General features: G+C 41.3%; 1 protein-coding gene and 1 long non-coding RNA gene across 2 annotated transcripts in view; one reads left to right on the forward strand and one right to left on the reverse strand.

Moving 5' to 3' along the window:
* Positions 1–25048, reverse strand: part of LOC146431550 (uncharacterized) — a 69592-nt gene that overhangs the window by 20186 nt on the left and 24358 nt on the right. The gene's annotated exons all lie outside the window — the stretch shown is intronic.
* MDFIC2 (MyoD family inhibitor domain containing 2) overlaps positions 24260–25048 on the forward strand; it is a 43115-nt gene continuing 42326 nt past the window's right edge. The window contains exon 1 of the mRNA XM_085072154.1: positions 24260–24422. The gene's annotated coding sequence lies outside the window, so the exon portion shown is untranslated. The remainder of the gene's footprint in view (positions 24423–25048) is intronic.

The raw sequence follows: 25048 nt of genomic DNA on the forward strand, positions 1-25048 counted from the left end.
CTTGAGATGTACAATGTCCATCAGCAGGGAGATTTTATCAATCCTCCAGTGTCCCAGAAAAAAATAAAAAGTACTGATCAGTGAGAATTACCACTTGAGATAGACCTAATGTGCCTTTAATTCAGTCCTTACTTGTTAGATATTAAATAGCTGAGCTTGGAATTACAGAATGCTTTAGGTTTGTTGCTCACATCCTCATCTGCTGTAAATTGGCATCCTCACTGATTTCAATAGTGTTCTAATACTTTATTCCTGTCAAATAACAGGACAAATACCACTTATGAATGTCCCCACTGTGGTCTCACAGCACACAAAATTTAAAAGTCACTCTATTTTAGATAGCCACTGTTAAAACAACAAAAAAAGACTCAAGATAGCCTAGAGTGGCATAATAGCATTCTGTGATTATGCTATCTTGACATCATTTACCACTTCTACTACAACCTCTCTTCTTTTTTTTTTTTTGCCATGTTCCCATTCTTCCAGAAAATAAAATCTATAATATGTAATAATTTAGAATTAATATCTTGATTCCCCAGATCCTTTAATGAATTCAAATGCACCTAGGGAATCCAACCAAAGACATCTGTTCATGAATAGTGAGAATTATTACCAGGTCCTGGTGGAGACGGCAAGATGCCATCTCTTCCTGAAGTACCTCCCAGCTGAGAAATCAACTGTCTCCTGGCTGAATTTCCTTGTGTCAAGGTTTTACCGTGTTATGTCTCTTGGGATTACTTACTAACAAGAGCTCCCTCCCAAACTTTCACAACCCCCAGAAAGAAGGAAGATGAGCCTGGCATTCTTTTTGTTGTCCAACTGCATGTGCATACTACCTTTACCATATAAAATAATGATGGCCTCAATTAATACTAATTACTACTCCAAAGTTTCACAAATCCCTTTTTAATCATCTTTGGGTTTAACTGATCTACCCTAAACCCCTCTGACTGCCAAAAAATTAACATTTCATTAGACAAATCATAACCTACTCCCTATTCTCCAAAATCCAACCCATCTGGAAATATTCTACCTCATCAAATGTCAGACTTGTACAGTATAATGGAAAGCTATTTTTATTTAAAAACCACACATTCATACACACAGCAAGTGTGATGCATCTATACTTATAGATGCAGCTCTAGAAATATCACCACACCCACTTCCCACCCACCACTCACTACATTCCAGAAGATGTCCACTGCCTTTACCAGTTACCATCTTACTTCTTCCTCACTCTTTGCAAATCTTCTCTCCCCCTTCCAAACATCCATCACAGATTAATTTACCTCCACTGTCAGAAATGTAAACCATCAGCAGCTTGTTATATTGAAGAGGTTAAATGAAACTTTTGACATGACTTGTGTTTAAAATCCATCTTTAGCTGATGGCATGTCATCAGCTAGAAAATGTGTAATCAGGAGAGCAGACCTGAAAGTCTGAAAAGTCAGAGAATGCAAAGTTCTGCTGGAGGCTTTTCTTTCCTCTCTCTCTCTCTTTTTTTTTTTCCCTTTAATTTAACAAGTTCTAAAATATATTTTCTATTTTTGGCTTCAAGTGTGGCTATGGTCTGAACAGTGACTGTGTAAAAATGGCACCTTCCTACTCAAAAGATCTGCTCCTTCTATGCATTCTGAGAAAAAAAAAAAATAAAGCAGCTTCAGAAAAACTATGGACCAAATCTCCAGATGGATAATCAAGGTGTGGGAATGCAACATCCCTTCAAGACCTGCCCTGTGGATTTCCTGCTTTGTAATTTGTTAGGCCCACATAAATAATATACATAGAGATGTATATGTTTTAATCTTTCTCTAAATTGCCATTTTGTCTTTTGTTGGTTTGTTTTTGTCTTTTTGCAAGTTCCTGTTTGCAGCTGTCTGATGGTGCAGGAAGGATGGGACAATCACAGCACGTTTTGTTCACACACTTCCAGCATTCCACAGCAGGCTGAGGAGCATCTCTCCTGCCTTCCAGCACCCAAGTGCTCAGACTCACACAACCATGGGGATTTCACCCAAATTCTGCTTGAAATCCTTCTATCTGACCATGCATTTATGTCCCAAACACCCGTCTCAGACAGTCTGATGGACAGCAGGTTGAGGAACAAATTGTAGTGAGCTTCTCCACCTTCAGGCCATGGTCCAGGCAGTGTATCTTCTCCCTCAGCATCAACGTCCCCCTGCATCCCTCATGCTCAGGAGATCAGGCATGAGGGAAGATGAACATCCAGGGCACTGCAGAGCCACAGAGCCACAGAGCCCAGGGTATCTGCTTTATGTGCAAAGTGTGCAAAGGCACTGATTTTAGCTCAGCCCACAGTGGGTGTTATGCAGACCCTGAGGCTCCTGTTGCACAGCCAGCAGTACGAGTCTGTGGGCTCACACAGGACACCAACTCTGCACATCTCCCCACTCCAGGAGCTCTCCCTGCATGATTTCTAATGAACCAGCGAGACACAGCAACCACAGAATCCCCAAAGATCTATTCCCATTGATTCCCAGACTACAGCCATCATTTAACTCCTGCACCAGCTCCTCCCTGACCCTGCTGGCTCACAGCCAAATCACCTCCAATTCATCCACTGACCTGTGAAGCACAAATTTGAGATGTTCAACCCCTGTTTGATATTATACATTTTCTGATCTGTTCAGTGGTTTTTTTTCATGCTTTCTGACTCACTTTTATCCATAGTACTTTCATTCCCCACTAAATTATCCCAATGCATTTCATTAAAATATCTCATCATCAGAGGTATTATTCTCCACTTTCTACCTCTTTTACCTCGTGTGGATTGATTAAATCAGCATGATGGTAGCTGAGTAGTGTTTAGGACTCAGTGTGACCACATCTGATTTGTTCATAAAGGATTTTCCTTTCTCTGGATGCCAGGGGGGTGCAACTTGATGTTCACTTATTAGTGCCTTTTCTATTTAGAAAATCAGTTACTGAAATTGGTCCAGGTTAGTTTGTTTAATCAAAAGAACCAGATAAAATTAACACAATATTGACAGGGAGAACTTTAAACTCTGCAACTGTGCCAGTATTAGCTGCTCCAAGGTAATTCTCACAGTCACGTTCTAACTTGTGGCAAACTTGGGATAATAACACCTTAATAATAATAATGCCTTAAATTTATACAGCAGTTGTTCTCCAGAACTATCCAAAGGCACTTTAGTGACTATATATAGTCATTACTTCACCTACCACCAAACTGCGGCTACCTTAGGGATGGAACAAAACACTCATTTCCAGCTCTCTGCATCTTTTAGAGTGGGATTGGAAAAGAAAAATAAATTCTCCATCATTTCAGGTAAGCAGTGAAGTACACAGAGGGCTGGTTTCCATGAGAACATTCACAGGAGAGCTCAAGCTGGGCCTGGGCAGTATTGCCACACTTGGTTAGATGTCCCAAGTGCCTGGGATATTTGTGTTTTCTATGTACATAAAATACCAGTGGTCTCTCTCAGTGGGGATGTCTCAACCTGCAGCAAACTCCTGAAGGCTAAATTACACCTAAAAGCCCTTAGAATGAATGTCTTTTCCATCTTGTCAGTCCACAAAGCCATAGCTTCCCGATATTTGAAATTCCAAATTTTCTGTTTGTTCAGTCATTTTCGTGGTAATTTGCACCAGAATTTGAGCCTTTCACCATGTGCTTGTCACTAACTGCCTTGCTGATAAAAGTGGGAAGATTTCATCTTGTTCCTAAGTCCCTGCTTGCAAAAATACCTCTTTCTCTGCATGCAAACAGCAGAATTTGTTGAGTGAGAAGCCTTATTTCTACATGTGCTCTTCTCCCTCTCTCTCTCCCGCCCGCCACAGTCCCTACATGGCTACTCGGTTTCTTGGCTACAGCAGCCACCAGCAAGTTAACAACATGTCCCCCTACATGCTTGGCGAGGCTCCACGACGTATCTGCTGGCCCATTCTCCTGCTTGAGAAATGCTAAAAAGCATTGCTGGCATTTACATGTCTCATTGCTGCTCTGCCATCGGCCCAAACACTCCTCCTTCCTTCCCTTCTCTTCCTTCCCACCGCGTACCCAAGCGGCGGGAGAGGCGAGGAGCATCCTGCCCTGGCTCCCTGTGGGAATTCCAGCCTCGAGATTGAAGGGCCAGGCTTGCTGGGAGAATGCTTGTGGATACAGGGATTTTCAGAGTAGAAGGGTGGCCTGTAGGGGAGAGACTCGTGGCAAAAATATGGGATGCACCCCTGATTTGCAGCGCCGGCAACTGGTGATCTGCCACGAGAAGCTGCTTCAGCCATATGGTCTCGCTCCAGAAATAAACTCATTACACCAGATAAATACTGTTTCTGGGCATAGTGGAAGCATTTATCCTCTCTGGAAAGATGCAACATGCCTCGGGACATGGCAGGAAGCCTGGGATCAGATGACCCTGCTGTTCCTACCAAGTGGTGTCACCCCGAGCTGGTTGGTCCTTGTAAAATCTCCAGTTCCTATTGTCTCCCCACAACCAGAAGGTCTTGCTGCCTAAGCCTTAATCCCATTTGGATGTGGGCAACCAATGGAGCTGGAGCAAGGCTGTATTTAGCCTTTTATGGTCAGGCTGAACCAGAGAACAGCCTACTTAAGGCATCTTTCCCCACAACTGAGGCACATGCAATTAGATGACGGCAACAGCATTACAGCATTGGGAAAATGCTCGATCAGAGCCCTCATACCTGTTGGAGCAAAGTCCCCATGGGATGTTTACAGATGGTTTGTCAAAGCAGAGCCCTAAGCACACACATGGTACCCTTTGGAGACACTGACAGCACCAGTTCAGGCGACGGCTGCATTTGTAATACACGATTTTCACACTTCATGTTGTGTGGAGTGTGTGAGGTGGCACCAGACACTGGTGGCATTCTGTCCCACGGAGGTGCTATGAACCTGTCGGGGCACCTGACGATGGCAGGGAGCTGTGAGTGTCACTGCAAGGCCAGCAGTGCCTCCAAACAGAGCGGGACCTGGATGATTAACTCTTAAAGGAAGGCTGCATTGTGCTCCAAGGTAATTTTACTCTGGCATTGATTTGAGGTGCAATTTGAAATTCATGACAATCTATGTAAATGTGCTTGTGACACTGAAGAGACACACAGTGCGGATTATGCGTGACATCTTAAGAGCACACAGATTTTATCATAAATACTTATACAGTGTCTGCCTTTTAGACATTCTGGACGTTCTCTGCTCTCGGGTTACATCCATCACATTTAAAATAACCCCCATGATTATATCAATACAAAAGAATTTAGTTTGGCTTCTAATTCTATCTGCAGATTTAATAATCTTCCCCGTGTAAATGTAGCAGAGAATAAGATATTTAAGGGTCACAGGTACTGATCGTCCATCTTTTAAAGTGGGAAATGTAAGAGGAAATGGAAATGGTGAGGAGGGGAGAGGAAATGCTGGAGAAAGGAAGAGAAAGCAGCATTCCTTCCCTCCCTTTATTTTTCCTACGCACTGACAAGCTTTCTTGACCACAAAGTGGACAGTGGTGATATTCTCCTGTTTCTTAACACAGGATGGCCTCCCAAATGTTAGTAAAACACCCATGAAGAGTTAGGGACAGACAGTGATGTCCTAAAGCAGACAGAGTGCTGACACTGTGGATAACCCTAAAGGGGTTAAATCCAAAACGAGTTACAGAAAGAGGCTCTTTCATGAGTGAGATAAATATGACTAACGCACTTTTACTAGAGACAGTTAAAAATAAAACCTTAAAGAAGAAAAACCCGCATTCATTTTACCCGACAGACACTATTATTTCTAGATATTTCAGATTCATTTGCAAGTTAGGAAAATTGCAGCTGGGGAAGAAAAAAAAAAACCTTAGCAATCCCATTTACAAGCAGAAATTCTACTGTGTTGAGTCATAAACTGCCCCCTTGCCTCAGCTGTATTCAGCTCCGGAGTTAAATCCATCCCTGCGCTCTTTCCTCACCTCATTTAGCAGTGGGGATATCTTTTGGATTAATTAGAGCAACCCTCTCACTCAATAGCAACCGATTGTTTTCCGTTCAACCATTCCTCGTAATTGTTTTCTTTGATCCACAGGGACGCGGGTTGTTTTTTACGCGCAATTACCGCGGGGCGCTGCGCGGGGCGCGGAGCATCTTCCCGGCTTTGCACCGATCGGCGACGCCGGCAGAGGGCAGCCAAGCAGGAATAATCCCAGCCGAGCAGGGATACTGGCTGCAGGTATTCCTCGGATCAAACAATTGGCCTCAAAACCCGTTTTTTCCTATCTCCCTCTCCGGTTTTTCCCTCCCGTGCCTCCCTTCCCGACGCGCGCATCCCTGGCTCGCTGCTTGCTCACTAAACTCTCTCCGCCTGAAGAAGAGGAACTGCACTGCCCAGATAAGTGGGGAGATTTTGGAGAGATATATTTATCTATCAGAGGAAAAAGAAACTTCTGTCTTGGAAAAATGACCACCAGAGTGGTAACTGGTGTTTGTGCAAATACAAAGCCTTACTGCCTGATCTCGTTCTAATGAACAGCAGGAATAAAGTCGTGCTTTTTATCTTCAGATTCTAGCAGCAAACAAAGGGAGATGTGGTTTTTTGCAGTGGAAGAACTGGTAGCTAAATCCTCGCTAAGGAGGGCTAAAGCCTAGGGCTCAATCTTGAAAACATTCGTTCATGGAAAGATTGAGCTTCTATGACTATCCTTCACGAAGTTACACATGGATATCTTCTATAGATATTTATTAATATCAACATGCATATAAAATATATGTAAACACAAAATTTCTCAAGCTTATTTCCTAAATAAAGATTACTAATGCCTTAAAATTTGTGTGTTCATAGATTTTTATAATTGCATTGATCCTTTTCAAGGAAATGTCTCCATTTTTAAGGAAAAATCATATTTGAAATAGGATTCCAGCCATCAGAAAAGAATGTGATGTACACAACAGCAAAATAACACTTAAACATCATCTACCACAGGGAAAAACATTCAGACAATTAGAAATTTACAGGGATTGAGCTGAAAGGCTCTCTCTAAACTACTGGGAATGTTCAGCATAGTTAGGAGTCAATGTGTATTCCAACCTATTTTGCTTTAGTGGGATGATTGCTTATGAAAATTTCTTACTCTTCCCTCCAGCTTGAAAAGAAAATAAGTAAAAAAGTATAAGAAAAACCTTGGTTTGAGCAACCAATTAATTAAGTGTGCAAACCTTGACCAATATGATCACTTTAAGTTGGATATTTTACTCTCTCCTGACCATGATTTCTTCCTGCTGACAAACCTGGAGAGCATGGGAATGACAGCAGGGATGCTGCTGGACCTCCTGTTCTCCAAGGCCAGATCCTGCTGCCCTTCCTCACCCTCACAGCCAGGGATGCAGAGCAGGGCCAGGATGTGTCCCATAAGGAGCTGTCCTGGCTCAGCTACAGCCTCAGCAAAAAAAATTCCACCTCTTCCGAAGCTTTCTCCTCCCCAGACTTCTGGCCCTGTGGTCCTGTCACATCCTTTTTCCTTTCATCAGTCAAGCCCAGTGCTTGGTCCTTCTTGGGCTGTGTTTGAAGGCACTGAGGGTTTTTTTGGGAGCAACAAGACAACATCACTTCTAACTGTGATTTAAAGTGTTACCCATAGGAATAGGTAAATTGAGGCACCCACAATCTCTCTGGGACCCAGTGGGCACAGGGAGAGACCCCCATACTGCTCCTGAATCCACAGGAGCAGAGATTGGCCATCATCACCCCTCAAACACCAGCCATGGATGTGGCCTTGGTCTTGCAACACCACAAAGTTATACCAAATCTTGGCTAATTTTGGAGAAAATATATACCTGTTTTAGATTATTTTACAGGGCCTTCACTAGGTGCATCCCTCTATGAACTCACAAAGAATGGTGGTTGTTTTCTCCTTTTTATAAGCAGCAGGCAAAGCTACTGTCAAAAGAATGTTTTTACAGTAGTGGAAATAATCAGTGCAAGGCTAGTTTTTAAAACCTGCTCCTAAAGTGCTTGGAACATTAAACAATTATTTATGAACACTTGAAACATTAGCAGTTCCACTTGAAACCATTGGCAGGGCTTTAATAACAGCCCAAGCAATGCTCTGGAAGCAACACCAAGGACTCTCGCTAGTCACAAACCCTTTATTTCATTTTTAAAGCCGCTGTTACTGCGCACCAAAATTAAAAGGTTTATCACTATGATTAAAACAAAATCTCATCACCAGCATGAGCATCTATTCCCTTCAATGCTCCGCTGAGACATTCCCTTCATTTTTTGATTGTTTGGCATGCCTTTGCTTTTCCTTTGCTTCTTCCTAAAACAGGTTATTCCTGGGGAAAGCTTGGCTGGGGCACTGCCTGCCCTCTCTCCCAGGATTTGGGTGTATTTTCACATCAAGGAGGCCAATTGACACCAGGTTAAATAGATTTTCTAATCAGGACTGCAAACTCTTTGATAATGCAAGTACCCTAAACTTTTACTAAAATAAAAACAAAACTCTTTCTGGTGAGGGAGGGAAAGGGGAATTCAATGACAGATTTCTCAATGACAGGAAAGACCACATTTACTGAAGTTTGCAGGTGTGCTTGTTCCTGCAGCCCATGTTGCCCAAGGAAACAAAAGCACTCAACCTTCTCAATTTAATTTATTAACATCAAGATGTTCCAACCCAAAGCAGAATCCCATTGCAGGGGATGCAGCACAAACCCATGGTCCCAGCCCTAGGATGGCACCTTTGAAGAGAACATAAAATAAGAGACTTTCCCATTTTGCAGTGAGGAAATCAAGGTGTAGAGACGCGAAACCCAGGTAGGGAGGTGGCTGCCTGTCCCCTGGAAGGGAAACCCAATCCTTCATCAGTCCATTTGTGCTACTGGATTTGGTACTTCCAAGCATTACACACCCCAAAATTAACCCTTTCAATATCCAGCATCCTAAACCTGCCCTACACAAAGACCCAAGGAGGGAGGCATTTCACAAGCCCCTTTCAAATTTAAACACATATGTCAGTTAAACAGTTTTTGCCCAGGATATGAGAAAGCTCTGGCCCTGCTCCTGGGAGAACACAACCTACATTACTCAGCTGTAGCCAGGTACCCAACAGGGCTCTTTTGTCATTCCTCATCTTGCGCTAATGATGTTGCTCACAATTAGATTAATTAATTATTTTTTTCACAGAGAAGGATGGGGGCAGAAAGGTGTTTCTCACCTTGGCAAAAAGCTGTTGGCTGTTCAGTGAAGGACTCAAGCAGTGGTCACTTGACCACGTGTGATAAACCCAAGCCTTACCAGAAAGGCCACATTCTACTGGATCAAAGGAAAAGCAGGCAGCATGGTGTTAAGAAATAACTGAGGCAGAAAAAGCAGCATAAAGAATCTGAAAGACATGAATGCCTGAGGAAATGCAGATTTTGGGGAATCTGTGAGTAAACAGGCATATGACTGACTGAGCCAAAATATATACAGGATTTCACAATATTTAAATCATGGATCTTTGTGTTCTTAAAAATAAATTAAAACTATACCAATGCTTGCACATGGGGATCTGACGCAGGCTGGGTGCTCCCAAACCTGCAGCCAAGGGCCTCATCCTGCAGCCTCACAGGAGCAGGGCTGGGAGCTGTGCACAGCCCCTGGGGAGCTCACACCAACACCATTGTGAGCACAGGCAAACCAGTGGTGAGTGGCTTTAATCTCCCACATGAGGAGCCCTAACAGCATTTGAGAGTCACACAACAGAACGTGCATTATCTGCCGTGGACCCTGTGCCCTCTTTTTAAGGTGGTTGTTAACTTGGGGAAGGTACTGTGCCAAAGGAGCGGAAAAACGATTTGATCACATTCAGTGATATTGCTGAGAGCAACAGGGAAAGACATTTGAAAAAGTGGCTTGCAGTCATTTATATACCTCTTTCCACATGTTAACCATTTTTACTTTCAATAACCATGCACCAGCGCTCTTGCTGCATTACCTTATAACTCCTTTTCTTCTTTATGGTCCTTTGTGGACACATTTTCACCTGTTTAAATCTCTGCATATCTACTAGGAAAAAAATGAGAGACATACACACAGGTACTCTGTCCTAAGTTATAAATATATTAGGGACATACAAATGTCATCACAGCCCTCAAATGCAGCTTCACTGGCTCCCACTACAGAGACACATCATTACTTGCTAGAAATGCACCAGCCAGAATCTGGGAATATTCCTAGGACTGGTGCTCTGCTCTCATCCAGGTAATTTCTTACTCAGAGTGTCTTGATCTTATTAAAAGAGCTATTCCTTCCTTTACAACTCTCTGCTGCTCTGCTAGTTTTCCCTAAAGAGATGTAAAGCCTGCTTTGCTCATATTGACAATGCAAGAGTAATTATAGTGCTGCAATTCCGGAGTGGAAATTTTGGACTTACACGACTGCTAACAGCTTCTGAAAATTTACCAGAAGTTTGGCCACCTAGATCAAGGACAGCATTCTCATAAACCATCAATTTGCAAACAAAAGACAGACATCTACCCATGTTTCTTCTCTCTTCTCAGCTTAGGTCCACTCACTCCTCTTCTCTAAACTCCTTTGTCATCTCCTGGAGTTGTTGGACTCAGCTCATCTTGCTCATCCCTGACACAATTATATAAATAACAGAAGTCTCTGCAAAAACCTCTCAGGCTGCCATTATTCTTGCTGATTTGGAAGAGGTTTTGGATCCTCCCTGAATTATATTTTCAGAAAGATGTTGACCCTTCTCTGGACACCTGTGATCACCATATGTTCAGGAGGGCTCAGCATCTGGAAATGCTGGCTCTTCAGGAGTGTGGCTGAAGCTGCCACTCCTGGAGATGCTGACTCTTGTGATGATCCCTACCCCAGCCTGAGACATGGAAAGGGAGGTGGATACATCTGAAAGAGATTCAGATTGAAAAGGCAGTTTGCAGCTTGTGCAGGACTCTTCCCAGGTGCCTCTGGGCTCCCTGGTGCTCATGTCTCACACAAGGTACCCCTGAGTTTAAAAATATTCCTTTTAGCATGGCAAACAGCACCACACTCCATTTTCATGATGTCTCCCTAGTCACACTCTCACATTAGGTAGAAGCATTGCTTCAGATTTCAGCAGGATTTTGGGGAAACACCCCTGTAAAAAGGGGATGGATTCTCTACCATTTTCTGTATCCTTTCTTATGCAACTCCTGCAAGCAGATGAAGCTGGGAAATCCTTGCACCTATGAGCAGTCCAGTAAGAAGAGCTGAGATCTATGCAGACATTGAAAATGCTGGGTAAAGCTTTGGTAAAGCATCTATAGCAGCCAGAACTACCTTCTGTCTACTCAAATTCCATGTCCTTAGCACTGCCTTCGGTAGAAGATTTTCCTAAAGGGATGGACTGAAAATGCATGGGAGTGGCTGTGCAGCAAAGAGCTTTATCAATGATTTCATTTGCAGTCCAGAAATACCAAAGAGCTTTGCAATTCAACGTGTTAACACACAATCTCAGACCCAGGGAATTTGCCTCTTAGAACTGAAAGTGTATGGCAAAGAAAAGGAATGAATAAGATGCTCAGGGTGAAGATGCAGAGAATAAATTTAAATTAATCTATCATATTTTAGGACCCTGAGCTCTAGCTATGGTTCATCTCTTTCCCAGTTATTGATCAAGTTGTAACTTACTAGTTCTTTATGAAGGAGACAAGACCATTATACTACTACGTATGTTTGAGAAATCAAAATATCACCAGCATATGAAGTAGTTGGATTTCCAGTTATGAAACACACGTTTGACTCCTAAGAATGCTGGAGGCTGAATAAAGGTTAAAAACTCAGAAATAATATTGTTCCTGCAACTTTTGCAAAAATCTTTGAGAGATGAATTTAGCAATATGTGGCTTTTAATGGTGTTACATTAAACAGCAGGATTTCCATATGGCGTGAATCTGCTGAATTGTATCGAAGATGGGGATTTTGTTCCAAATTTCTATGGCATTCTGTGATTGTGTCATTAGATACCCGCAAGCCTTTGCTACAATGAAGAGTACAGAATGTGCCAAGTAAAACAATCTTGAGTGTGCCTTCCAAGGGAAAATACTGAGACTAACGTTTAAAATTCCCCAGCCCCATTTTCTTTGAAACGCAGCGAGCTCTCTTTGTTAGAAAAGGGTTAAATGGAAATGTGTCATTTTCATAATAATAATGTGTTTTATATTGAAATTTGTTCTTTGCGTCTTTTCTTTTCAGTATAAGTGTTGGTGTGTATGAGTGATATGAGGATAAGTTTGTGAGGGCAATTACCCATTATTGTTGAGTAGCTGAGTAGTCCCCTGAGCAAACTCATGCATAATTTGTTTGTTCATAAGATACTGTAGAGCTGAGGCTGCAGTATCTTCTATGCCCTAGCTTATGGGAAAATGGAAGCTTTTTCCCACTACTCTGCATTTCTTACCCTATTGTTTGAACTCTGATCATCCTTCTTGCCCCTCTATTATGGGCACCTTCGCTGAATAGGAATCGCATATCAAGCGGGTGAAGGTCAGAAATACATCATATAAAAGGGGAAACAGTAAATTCCTTTTACAAGATTCATTATGATAATCATGTCCAAATACATTATTAGAAGCATTAAAGAAATCCTTTTCTAATTTATTTTTGTGCCTCTTACTATCTGCATATCCCTGTTATCTAGGAGAAACAGTGTGGTCTGCAAAGTTGAGGTTACAAACCTGCAGTGGTCTTGGGATAGGCAGGACTGGCTCGAGATACAACTTCAATGTTAAACAATTTTCCACATTTTAAAAAATTCTAATCTTTCCTTACATGGTTTTCTCCTCTTACAGCTCTCTCTTCCCTTATCTGTGGGAGGACTTGCCCTCTTCCTCAGGTAGCAACATCCCTATTACCTCTTTCCCTTGCACACTCTACGGCAGTGATTTCTTGCTTTACTGATCAGCCCTTGTGCAGCTTCACCCTGGAGAAGCTCCACAATTTAAATGTTGCTGTTTGCAGCCCTTCTTCTCTAAAGAGCTGCACACATTTAACATCAGGCTGTCTGGGCAATGTGTTTTGTTATTAAAATTGCTGTAATAGGAATGTGAGCTTTTCAAAGTGATTCATAAGTGCACTAAGACAACTGTGTGCCTTCATTTGCAAGGGTTCTCCACCCACCTTTTTTGTTTTTAAGCCAAGGCAGTTCTATCCTGTACCACAAGGAGTAAGGCAGGCTGATAAACAAGACATCTTAGTAGGAGATACAGGTATTTTTGTCAAGACATCACTTTCTTACAGGAGTTAACATTTACCCAAACCCCACTTATTTTTCCCCTGGGGTCACAAATTTTTTATCAGTAGTGGTTCAGAAATTGTAGACAGCACCAGAAGAAGAAACAGGGATGTACCAAAATGTGTGTCTATTTGGCATTGCTGCCATGTCATGTTTTGGAAACTTTTGGTTTAGGATATAGGCATTTAAAGGGTTTCTATCAATGCTGCTAAGACATGACATATAACAACCATACCTACAATTCTTTGAGTACATTTCACTAACTCTGTAACTGATTTGGGGGGAGATTTTCATGAGACTCGATTTACAGAACCAGCAGAAAAACCAACCTTATCTTTATCCTTCTTTAGGAAGAGTATTAGGCCAACACAAAGCACTAGAAAATCCCAGTGTTACATTTTCCTGTTTGGACAAAACATCATCATATACAATGAATTATATTAATGTTCCACCTGTACCAAGCACTTTTTTACCACGACAAAATGCTTCTTTCTGAAAGTAATGGTACAAATGGGAGAATTAATCATCAGTATCCAGATGTCAAAATTCTATATTTTGCAAATTATTTTAAATAAGACAACTGTTTGGAGAACCTCATTTCTTCTTCAGATGCTTTATGTACATTCCCTCCTGTTGGTAAAGAATCTAGTTGAAGCATAATCTCAGGATCTCTAATATAATTTGTATCAAAATGCTGGACCAACAATGTGCATCTCTCCCTTTGTAGCTCTCCTCGGGGAATTCCAGCAAAAGGCATTTGTCAAAGCAGCTCCCAAACCCACTCACACCTGAACAGAATGCACTGAAAATTGAACAACATAATTCCAAATAAGAAAAAAAAAACCAAAAAAACCCACAAAGTGCCTGAATTCAGTTATCAGCCTCTGCTTGTAACTTACAAAGATACACTAAGTATCCTCATTCTAGCTCCAGAGAAATTAAATACTCCAAGAAGTTCCAATGCAAGCCTCTCAGACTTTTTCCTGATGCAATTTCTGAATAAATACTTTGGGGTTCTGTAGTGATTTAAATGACAAAGCCAGTCATTCATTTTGGTACAAACTTTGGATGAGCCCTCCAAGACTTTATGACACCTTCCTTCACACATGGAACTCTGCCACCAGAGCTTTTATCTCCTCTTTTGCTCTGGCTGGTGTTATTAGCATCAGAAATGCTGTTTGGATGGAAAGAGGAAATGGAGGTATAGCTAATTTCTTGAAAGGTGGGGCCATTAATCCTATTAGAGGAAAATTTGGATTCCAAGGATGCAGATCCTCTCAGGCTGTTGGGTCTCAGTTATAGATGAGCCTGAGCACAGTCTCTGAAGCCACTTCCATCCCTGCACAGTCCTCAGGTGCAAGGCAAAAACACAGTCTTTGTGAAAAGGATTTAAAAAAAGATAAAATAGATTAAAAAAAAAAAAATCCTGGGAATACATGGCCCAGCCAGTACTGCTGTGAGAGCAGCCTAGACTAGACAAGACTTATCACCACAAATGGGGAGGGAAGTAGTTAAGAAAGCAGCAGATTGTAGAACCTGATATATTTGAAAAGAGGGTTCAGAGCTGTGATCCTCTGGGGTCAGTACAGCCTGTCTGTGGTCCAGAAAGAGCTGCCCCTCCTCAAGGTTTGCATCAGCCAACCATGAGCTGCCAATGTCAAATGTCAAAGTAGCTTTGGGCAGGAAAAGACTAATAAAACAAATTGGTTACAGATAACAAAGCAAGATAACAAGCTTTTGTGCTAAGAACTGAGAGATCCATTCAGATCATGAGCAAAGAACAGGGAAGAGGCCTTAAACAGAAAATTAACTACTGAGAAAATGTACATTTTTGTTCCCACCATCCTCTGGTGACCCTAAAAATGATTCTACAAAGGGACCTGATGTTTTCTTAAAAGGAGAGTCAGTCAAAGAGCTGTCTGCACTTTGTGTTTCCTACATCCAAGGCTCTCTAAGGGTTTGTGTTACTTGGGACAGCAAATTTACTGACAGAAGAACAGATCCTGAAGTTCATAAGACCTCCCCTGTCCATTCTCCTGTCAGCTTTTCTTTACACTCTCACAGAGTTTTAATTTAAATAAATTAAATACTCAACAGCCTGAAAACAGACATAGTACTAATTATGACCATCCTAAGGTCTCTGTAGGTGCTTTACACAGATCCCTCACCATGCAAATGGTTAAACAAGGGAGTGACTGTCTTTTCAAGGTCCTTAGCTGGTAGCTAGTACTTGCAATACCATATCTCAGCTCTAAATCATTATTAGTTACTTGAATTTTTTGTATATTTTAGTGTAATCTTTATCACCACAAGTCTCGAAAAGTGAAAAGAATGTGCTCCAAAAGATATGCTGTGAAGAACTGCTACTGGGCAAAAGAAAAATATTTTGATCACATCACTCAAAGCTATATCTGAGGACTGGAAATTTCTGTGCAAGGACTCTGGGGGCTGAACAGCAACCAGAACATCCTGACGTAGAGGATGTAGTGTCTGAAAACTTGAAAGTAGTTCTTGGTGTCCAAGACAGTTCTATTCCTCAGCAAGAACTCATAAGAGCTGAGAAGACACTGGGGAATCACTTGGAAAATATGACTTGCAGTTAAGCCCTTGATCAATCAGGGTAGTGAAAGGAGCAGTATCACTCTTCGGAAGTTAATTAGACACTAAGAGTAATACTCTAGAAAGCTTTGAGAGCAGATTGTGTAAAGACAGCTCCCCATATAAATCATTACTATACCTCAACTCTGAATTCCCATTAATTATTAAAGCTTTCTAGGCAAGCTAAGCAGATATTTCAAGCTGCATATCTCAGAAATTTCCACATGTTAAAAATTAAGTACTTCCAACCAAGCTGGGCCAGGCAATGAGAGCCTTTGGAGCTCCCCATCCCAATGTGGTCATGTCACTCATCCCATCTCTGAGGGATGGGTCAGGTCCACTGTGCCACTGTCCCATCCAAACAATGCCTTTGGGTTTCTTTTCTCTGTTATTTGTGCATATTTGAGGACGTTCAGAAGTGTTCCTGGGTTCTTCAGTGTGCTGTGGGTCAGTGGGGTTTTATATCATGGCACAAACTGAAGGGAACAAGGGTGAGGAATGAAGGATGAGGCAGAGAGTGACTGTGGAGAGCAGCTTGTGTGAAGAACCAAAGCCTGGATGGATGCTAGGAATGAGTATCATTCTTCATTCTTCAAATTTCACTGTGATATTTTCCTTGCTTTTGTGATCAGACAAGAAAAGAAAAGATCTGACCAAAGAAGTAATTTGAACAAACCCTCCTGGCATCCTCAAATATCGAGAGAACTCAGACTAAGCTGATCCTTGGCTTTATTTGGGAGTTTAAGTAGAAACAAAAGTCCACTAAAATGCTCTCATTGGGGATGATGACATTAAGTCCTCCCAAAGTCCAACATTCCAGAAAAATATTGGGAGCAGGGGTCTTCATGCTGTTTTTACTTAGATTTCCAGTATTTACAGCAAAGACTGAAAAATACAGCTTAACATATTCTGAAATAGATCTGCATCCTATGTAGGTATCTCTCTCACTCCTGAAGTTAAATAAATGAAGAAAATCAAGGGATTTTTAGTCATTGCAAATATGTGGGAATACAATCCCCCTATTCTATTTGGTGGCTAATTTTTTTTACATTAAATACAAGTTAATGCTATTTATAAATAAAAAGAAGGCTTGTCCTTTTCTTTTTTGAACAAACAAAATAGAAAAAGATTGGCAATGAAAATGTTCCAAGGATTTGGAGGGAATGGCAGGGTTTGGATTTGCATGCAAAGCTTTCAATGTGATGAAATGTACCCAAATAGAGTGTCGCAATTTTCGATTATTCAAATCAAGATACTGCAATATTTTTGGACACTCAAGGCTTTGAGCTGTTTATTTATTCATTTTCTTTCTTTACTGCCTTTTTCCCCTGAGAAACCTAACAACTGAAATACAGCAACAGTGCAGAATATTTATCGGAGAATATAGGCACTTAACAGGATTGCAAAATTCCAGGTTCTCAAGAAGGAAAAGCAGGAGGCATTAAAACAAAAGATGCTGATACTGTACAAGCTTTCACTCCTACAGATAAAAGACATCTTCTGCTTTCAAGAAGAAGACTAAGCATAGTTGGAAAAGTGTTAGAGTGCTTTTCATCCAAACTGCACAGCAGAAGGCAACCTTTGCAAAAATGTACAAATCCTATGTTTTACCACCCAGGTAATATTTGAAAATAGAGTCACTGCTGGATTAGCTAAGAACTGATGACTACTGGGGTAGCAAACCAGTTGTGAAAATAGAACAGCCATGGCGAGTGGTTTGATACACTGCAGGCAGTGACATCAACAGCATTTTCAATTGCAGTTTTGGCAAGAATAGATGGTGCTTTACAACAGATAAAGAGCTGCCTGGTCCCCAGAAGTCCATGGATACCTGTCTGGGCAGAAAGATGCTGCTTAATGTGAGAACCACAACTTAAAGAAATGTGGGGCTGTGGATACAGAGGCTGAGCTGCCTGGGCTACCCTTGGGTAAGACAGCAGAGGGTGAAGTGTTGTCCCCAAGAAGGGAGAGGATCTCCATGCCAGGACCTTACAGATAAGCAGTTCTCCTCAAAGATTTTATTCCCATTTGACAGATTTTTTTCAGAATGGCCACAGACCTCCTGCTTGCTCCTCACTCTTTCAGCCAAGCATGTGAAATATATTTGAAAAACTCTGAGAGTTCCTACAGCAGAACAAGTTGTCTTGCACAAATCCTTGTCTGAACCCAAGATATGACATGAAATAAGAATTAGCAACTTCAGTTACACGATCATCTTGTATATTAATGAATGAGGGAGTAGAAATAAGGTTGCCTGAGCAACCTCAGCTCTGGCATTGCTTAATATCAGAGTATTTGGCTAAGCAACAGGAATAATTTCCTTTTACTACCGAATGGGTTTCTTGGACAAATCTAGAGAGCACATTGCCTACTTACACTGCTGGGAGTAAGGATACAAACATAAACATCTCACTCCCACTACCTCAGCAGAAATGGGAAAGATCATCCCAGTTTAGGGTCTGAGGTTGTCCAGAGGGTAAAGCAGCACATCCAAGTGTTGCCTGAACTTTCACCCGGGCAAGCTGATCCCCAAAATAAAACACATTTCCACTCTTCTCTGCCCTTCCATGGCTTCTCTCACCAGGAGCCAACTAAACCTCCAACAACTAAGAAATTATTTTCAAGCTCAGAACGGAAAGCAATGCCATCCTCAAAAAAAAAAAAAAAAAAACCAACCAGGGAAAAAAGTGCCGGTTTCAAATACAAACATTAATTTAATACTACTTCCCCTGTTGCACACCTTCCTCCACCTTATTCAGCCACGTGGAACGTTGGAAAGATTTTGATACTTAAAAATACAATACCACAAATACAATACAACAAACACAGTACAATACAACCAATAACTAAAGTTTATGATTGTGTTTGAAGTATCATGGTACATTGAATCAGACAATTCTCCCCTTTCATCTACAGTCCAGGGATTTGCACTTCTTTCCTGAAATTCTGTAGGATTTGAAAAGAAATGGTCCCAGTTTAGAATGACAGTGCTCCAAACAGTTCTTGTGTTTTCCATTAATTTTCGGTTGTATTGGTATTCTGTTCCAATTAGCCTCTGTTAGTGCTTCAAAGCTCTATCTTATCTGCAGATAACATCAAAGATGAGAGCTTCCAGTTTTAAATTTGGTTTGTAGTTATTTTAAAGATACAAAGGCATCATTTGTGAATAGCTGATCAAATAGAATAAATATGTCTTTGTTTTGGCTCCAAAAGGGCCAGAAAACTACTTTTCTTTTTGAAGTTCAATTTCATTTAGACATCAGGGCTTATTTTCAGGGTGCTGAACCCCTGTAGCTCACGTTTTCTTCAGTTGCAGTTGCATGTGTTCAGGCAGGAAACATATTTCCTCTCACACAAAACTTTGACACTTCACAATTTTCAACATTCCATAAAATCATAGAATGGTTTGGGTCAAAAGGAATCTTAAAGTTCATCTGTTTCCAACCCCTCTTCCATGGCCAGGGACACCTTCTCCTAGACCAGGTTGCTCAGAACCTCTTCCAACTTGGCCTTGGACACCTCCAGGCCAACATTTCATTAGTCCAAATCACAGATTTTTACAGAATATCTCATAGAAACATTAGCAGAAGGGATCCCAGGTAACTCCCTTGACTACCAATTGGCTCCTTTAGAACAAGTTCTTAATCTCTCCTGCCAAACCTGTTTCCATCCAGCTGGAAGGAAACAATCACACAGAAGGAGCTTTACCTGGCGTTTCTTATATTCCAGGGAGAGCCTACCTAGGAGTTCATCAAGTTTCTGATTTTTCATTACTGCTGCCTTCTATCTAGCCTGATCGAGATTTAAATAACCCAAACAAACTTAGCAAAACCCAAAAAAATTCATTTCAGTAGTGGTTAGCTAAGAAATAATAGTGCTGACTTCGAGACAACTTCAATTTCCTTTGACACCTTCCTGAAATAATGTAGAGATCTAATTTTGTCTTTTTCTTATAAGAGCAATTCAGACAAAACCCCTCCTTCTGAGCTCTACTCAGCATCTCCGAGAAACGACCACATTTCAACCACTGTTGGGAAGCAGCTTATTTAAAAGCATGAGGGGAAAACACTCCAGTCAGTTTTCTCTCTGTTTAAAAAGCACAGTGATTTCACTGACATCTTTTCTGGGATAGTGCTGTTTAGGGAGCTGCTGTCGAGCTTTGCCAGTCAGCAAAGGAGTCCATAAGTGCTCAGGTTCCTCTTCATTAGCAAATACTTGCCACTAGCTTTTTACATTTGATGGAAGCTGTAACAAATCACTCTTGTGCCTACCTGGCTCACAAATAATGTTAAAGACAGTGTGATCTGCCTGTCAGTGCTCCCAGTGTGCACTTGCTGAAAACATGGGGGATTTTTCTCTATGTCCCACATGGGTCATACTGATGATCAAGAAGATGCCTCTGGGCTTTATCAGACCATGAAGAGCCTGAGATTAAAGATATTCATGGATTCCTGACAGGGAATAAAGTGTTGGGGCATGTGTGCAGTTTGGGAAGAATAGAGCTTCATTTCTGACCTACTCCAAGCATCTATATTGCAGAGGCAAGGGATTTCCACAGCAATTCTGCAAATGTCCACCAGATGATGGTGGGACAACAACAGGTCAGGGCTAACAAGGACTTTAGAAGGCAGGAGGAGAGTTCAAAATGACCTTCACAAACCACACTCATCCTCAACTTTATTTCAGGCTGGAGCTCCATCCTGTTTTCCTAGCAGTGTCCCAATCATCATTTTGTCACACAGGCACCAAGTAATATCCCTGCCCTTCTAGACAATGAAAGATGTGCAGTCTCTCTCTCTTTTTTCTTTACTGCTCAGTGGAAATATGGAACATTCTTAATCTCACAGGTTTGGGTTTTCTCCACGTTGTTAATGACCTCTGTGCTAACCTAACCTAAACATATTCCCAGACTTTCACTGACCTACAGTGGCACCGAGTGGAAAAGTGAAATAAAGCCTTGTGTCTCCTCTTGCAGGACACAGAATTACTGCAAAATTATCTGGAGTGTCTACAAGGCAGGGTGACAAGGAGTAAAATCCTGTCTTTGTACTGCTCTGGGTCTCTGCAGCATATAGATCATTTGTCAGTGCCAGTTTGAGGTAGTCTCTCCAAACAGCCTGTTTTGCATTTGAAGCACTCACAGGACATGATGGTTCGGCTAAAAAACCATGCATTTTACATGAAATCACCAGGATAATTTGGCTGTATATCGTGTTCCCACAACTTAATATTCTACCTACAGATGCATGATCAAGAAGAGATTCCTTAACTTTGACAGGGCACATCACATTATACTCACTTTATTATTGGAAATGATCACCCCAGGGTGCAAAAGGGAGAAAAGACATAGTTTCATCATACCTTTTTTTTTCTTTTATAAACCACATTTACTGCAGTGTGGGGTATTCCAAAGCTACAGAGCGCCACTTGCCAGTGGCCAAGTGGCTATATTTTACCTGGATTGTGCAAGAAAGAAGGAACTGCTTAATTTAATGCTGAGCTGCGTAAAATTCGCACCGGAAAATTCAACTTTTAGGCACACAGTTCATATCCTCCTGTAAAAAGTCATTTTAGGACATGAAATTTAATATTTTAAATGCTGTACCCATAAATGGGACCAAAATCTCTCCCCATTATGGATACACATCCTCCCTTTCACTCAGGACAAAATCCTGTACTGGAATTCTGACCTTAACATTAGAGAAACTTTAACAGTTTTGATGCTTGTTAGGACCAACAATGAGTTTTTTCCTCTGCTTTGATGATTATTACAATGAATTAAAGTTTCCTATTATCCAGCTCTGCAAAGACTTAACTGCACTCCCAGTTGAGCAGACCAAAAAAATATACTCTTGAATCTCAAAAAGCACTTGATACAGTACATTTATCTGGGAACTGATTGATACCACAGCTATTTTGGCATTACGATTTTTATTTTTAATCCTCCATTTAAATACCCTATTTCACAATCTAGAAGGAAAAGGAACAAGGGATGGCCCATAGATATTTAGTAGCTATAAAATAAAACCTATAAAATGAAAGTGAAATGAATTATCAAACCATAAACTAAAGTTCGGTGTTTAAAATGGGCCAGGGCTTTAAAAATTCAATTACGGCTTTAGCAGAAACAAGTTTACTCAATATTTTAATAACCTTCTCTCATAATGTTTTTTTTCTTCCATTGCAAAGCCTGGCATTACTGAGGATGTATGGCAAGGTTGCCTTTCCTCTAACTACTTTAAGATTGATTAGGAAACAGAAATATTGATGCATTTATCCAAAATAACTTAATTAAATGAAGCAAAAAATAGCACACAGGAACATGTCTCAGTAGAAAACTGGAGCTGATCAAGATTATGAAAGGTTACATTTAATATTCCTGGACTGAAAACATTAGGACCATTAATTGAATGTCAGTAATGGAGAATACAAAGAGCAGGAAAGTTATTCAGTGTTTTCTTAACTCACTGGTGGGTTATTTCACATTCAGTAACTTCTGTAGGTTTACAAGCTACCTTGGGATTCCTGCAGGGCATCTCAGGACAGCAGGTGAAGAGAACATCTGAAAGCACTAACCTGCATTGGTTGGAGCTCAATGTCAGCTGTATGGTCAAATACAAAGATATAAAACCCGATATAAAGGCAGGTTTGTGTTTGCTTGGTGTTAAATCAGCACTGCCATGATTTGGGGATACATTCAGCCCTGAGCTGCCTCTGTGCACCCCTGGCTGCTCACAGGCTCAACCTGGCTGAGTCCACGCTCACTCCTGGCTTCAAGGAGAGCTTAAGTGACAAAACCCCTGAAATACAAGATTTCAAGGGATGTTATCTCAGGCAACAGCAGCTTTCAGTGCTGTGGTTTTAGAAGGGCTTTCTCCTCATCTGTTTTACTTTCCTTGGGAGACATTAGGATTTTTACAAAACCTCGTGAAAACCAGTGAGGATGTGCCAGATGAACTAGAGAATTTTCACTCTAGCTTAGTTTGGAAATCACTCATATCTTCATTTTAAACAGTGGCTTCAGAAATGCAGAGCAGCACCAGGTCCAAGTTACAGAGAGGTTCAGACAGCTCTGTGTGGAGCACAGATGATTTTATTAGGACCCAGATGATTTTATTGGGACCCACCAGGAGCTCCATAGGCTGACAAATCCAGCTGAAGAACCAACACCACTGATAAATTCAAAACATTTCAGATGCAACAACATGGAAAAGTAGGTGTTTCTGGGAGAAAGAGGAACTGCAATTGAAAATACATCATTCTCAAAGCTGCATTCAAGGAGAATGGAGCAAAGATCTTAGAATGCTAGCCCTAGAGTTTTCCCCCCTGTGGTTGCAATTGTTTCCCAAGTACCCTGCTTAAAATAGGTTTTCAAACTATGCAAGACTAATCATTGCAATTTGGAGAGGTAAGTAGGCACTTAGAATGCAATTCACAATTAGCTAAAGATGGTAGAAGAATCTCAGTCATGTTGGCACAGGGGATTTTAAAAAAAAAGAAAGAAAACATTTTTTTTTTCTAGCAGGAATGACATATGATGAGAGAATAGAGGAAGATAATTGTCATAACAAAGGGAATGTGTTATTATTTATTGGCCACACTTAAGCACTGGAATCCTGGATTATAGTATCTGGTGACAAATGCTGCTTGAAATTTTGTAAATATCACTTAAAAAGTATGATGAGTAATATTGCATCTACTCCACAACCAACACTTTCAAAATTCAGTTCTGGGAAGCAGAGTGATTTTTTTTGTCCTCTGTAAGAAGATGAAATGTCTGAGGGCCCTAAAATCTTGTTCTCTTTAGGCTTCACCTTACTCCTATTACCATTAGAGCAATATTGCTGGTAACTATGGCAAGAGAACTTTCAAAACCAACTGACAATTTTGCAGTGCCTCCAAGGTGTGGCAGAGCCCAGGCTGTCTGTTGCCCACTGTGCTGCTGCCAAGCTGTCCCCAGCAGGGACCCTTCAGCCCCATGGCACTGGAGGTGAGTGAGGATGGATTTCACCCTCCCAAGCTGGGAAGGGTCACAGCACTCAGCTCCCCACAGCCTGAGACCTTTTCTGTGCCAAAGCGCCAGCTGTAAATAGATATTTCGTATATTAACTTATATTTAGCCAAAACCATGACACATTTATCTGATTTGTTGCTATTAATTTCCTGGTTCCCTTTCTATTTTCTTCCTCCTCTCACAGATTCAGTGGGTTATGAACTGCAGTAATAACATTTCCAAACCAATTTTTGCTGTTTGAAAAGCTTCTGATTTTTAAATTTTTTTTTATCATCACTCTACTAGTGCTGGGATGCTGCTCACCCTCCCCAGCTCTAGAATTGCACGCAAACAACAACGAGGGGGGGAAAGGAAAAAAAAAAAACCCCAAACCCTCAGCAGTAAGTTGGCTGATGCTGGCAGCAAGACAAATCTGGCACCACACAGCAGGCAGGCAGAGAGTGCACTGCTCATCCTTTCGCTTTGGCGGAGTGTGGGAATGCTGGACACCAGCAGCCAGCGAGGGATTCGGCCGAAAGCTGCTCTCCTCAACGCCTGAACCCTGCTGCTCTCTGCCCGGGTGGGAGATACAGGTAAAAACAGGGAAATGCTTGAGCTAGCTGCGTTCAGTGGCAATGTGAAGCAGTTAGGAGAAGCCCAGGCTGCCTGATGTTATTGCTAGCAGGCAGTGGATGTGAACCCCAGTGCAGGGGCTGTGCACAGAATGCCCTCAGGTACTGGGATTGTTTGGGATTCTTCGCATTACAGAGAATAAATTGGTGCAAGTGGCAGTGAAGATTTTTTTTTTTTTGGGTACACTTTGTTCAAGTTGCCTTTATAAATATTTATTGCTATTTATATAATTATACCTCTCTGACAGCAGGCTTTGCAGCAACCTTGAGCCACAATAAACAGGCAGCCTGGACGCCTCCTTCTCAGCCTGACCATATCTACTCTATGTGTTATATGTTTATCTATTACCACCATGCTTTGAGCTTATAATTCATTTCATTATGTAATTTATAGTTACATTACAAAAGCATCCCTCTACAAACAGCAACCATGTAATATTGATAAAGCATTTTAGGGACAGAACATAAATTCAGCTGCTCAGGTATTATATAGTATCAATAATCTGCAGGAAAAAAGAGTGTCTGTGTAAGTATGTTCAATTTATTATGGCAGGAGCCTAAACAGAGAACATCTTTCTCTGTCAAAC

The sequence above is a fragment of the Lichenostomus cassidix genome, chromosome 12, assembly GCF_008360975.1.
Source record: "Lichenostomus cassidix isolate B80296 chromosome 12, HeHo_3.0, whole genome shotgun sequence".
Lineage (NCBI taxonomy): Eukaryota > Metazoa > Chordata > Aves > Passeriformes > Meliphagidae > Lichenostomus > Lichenostomus cassidix.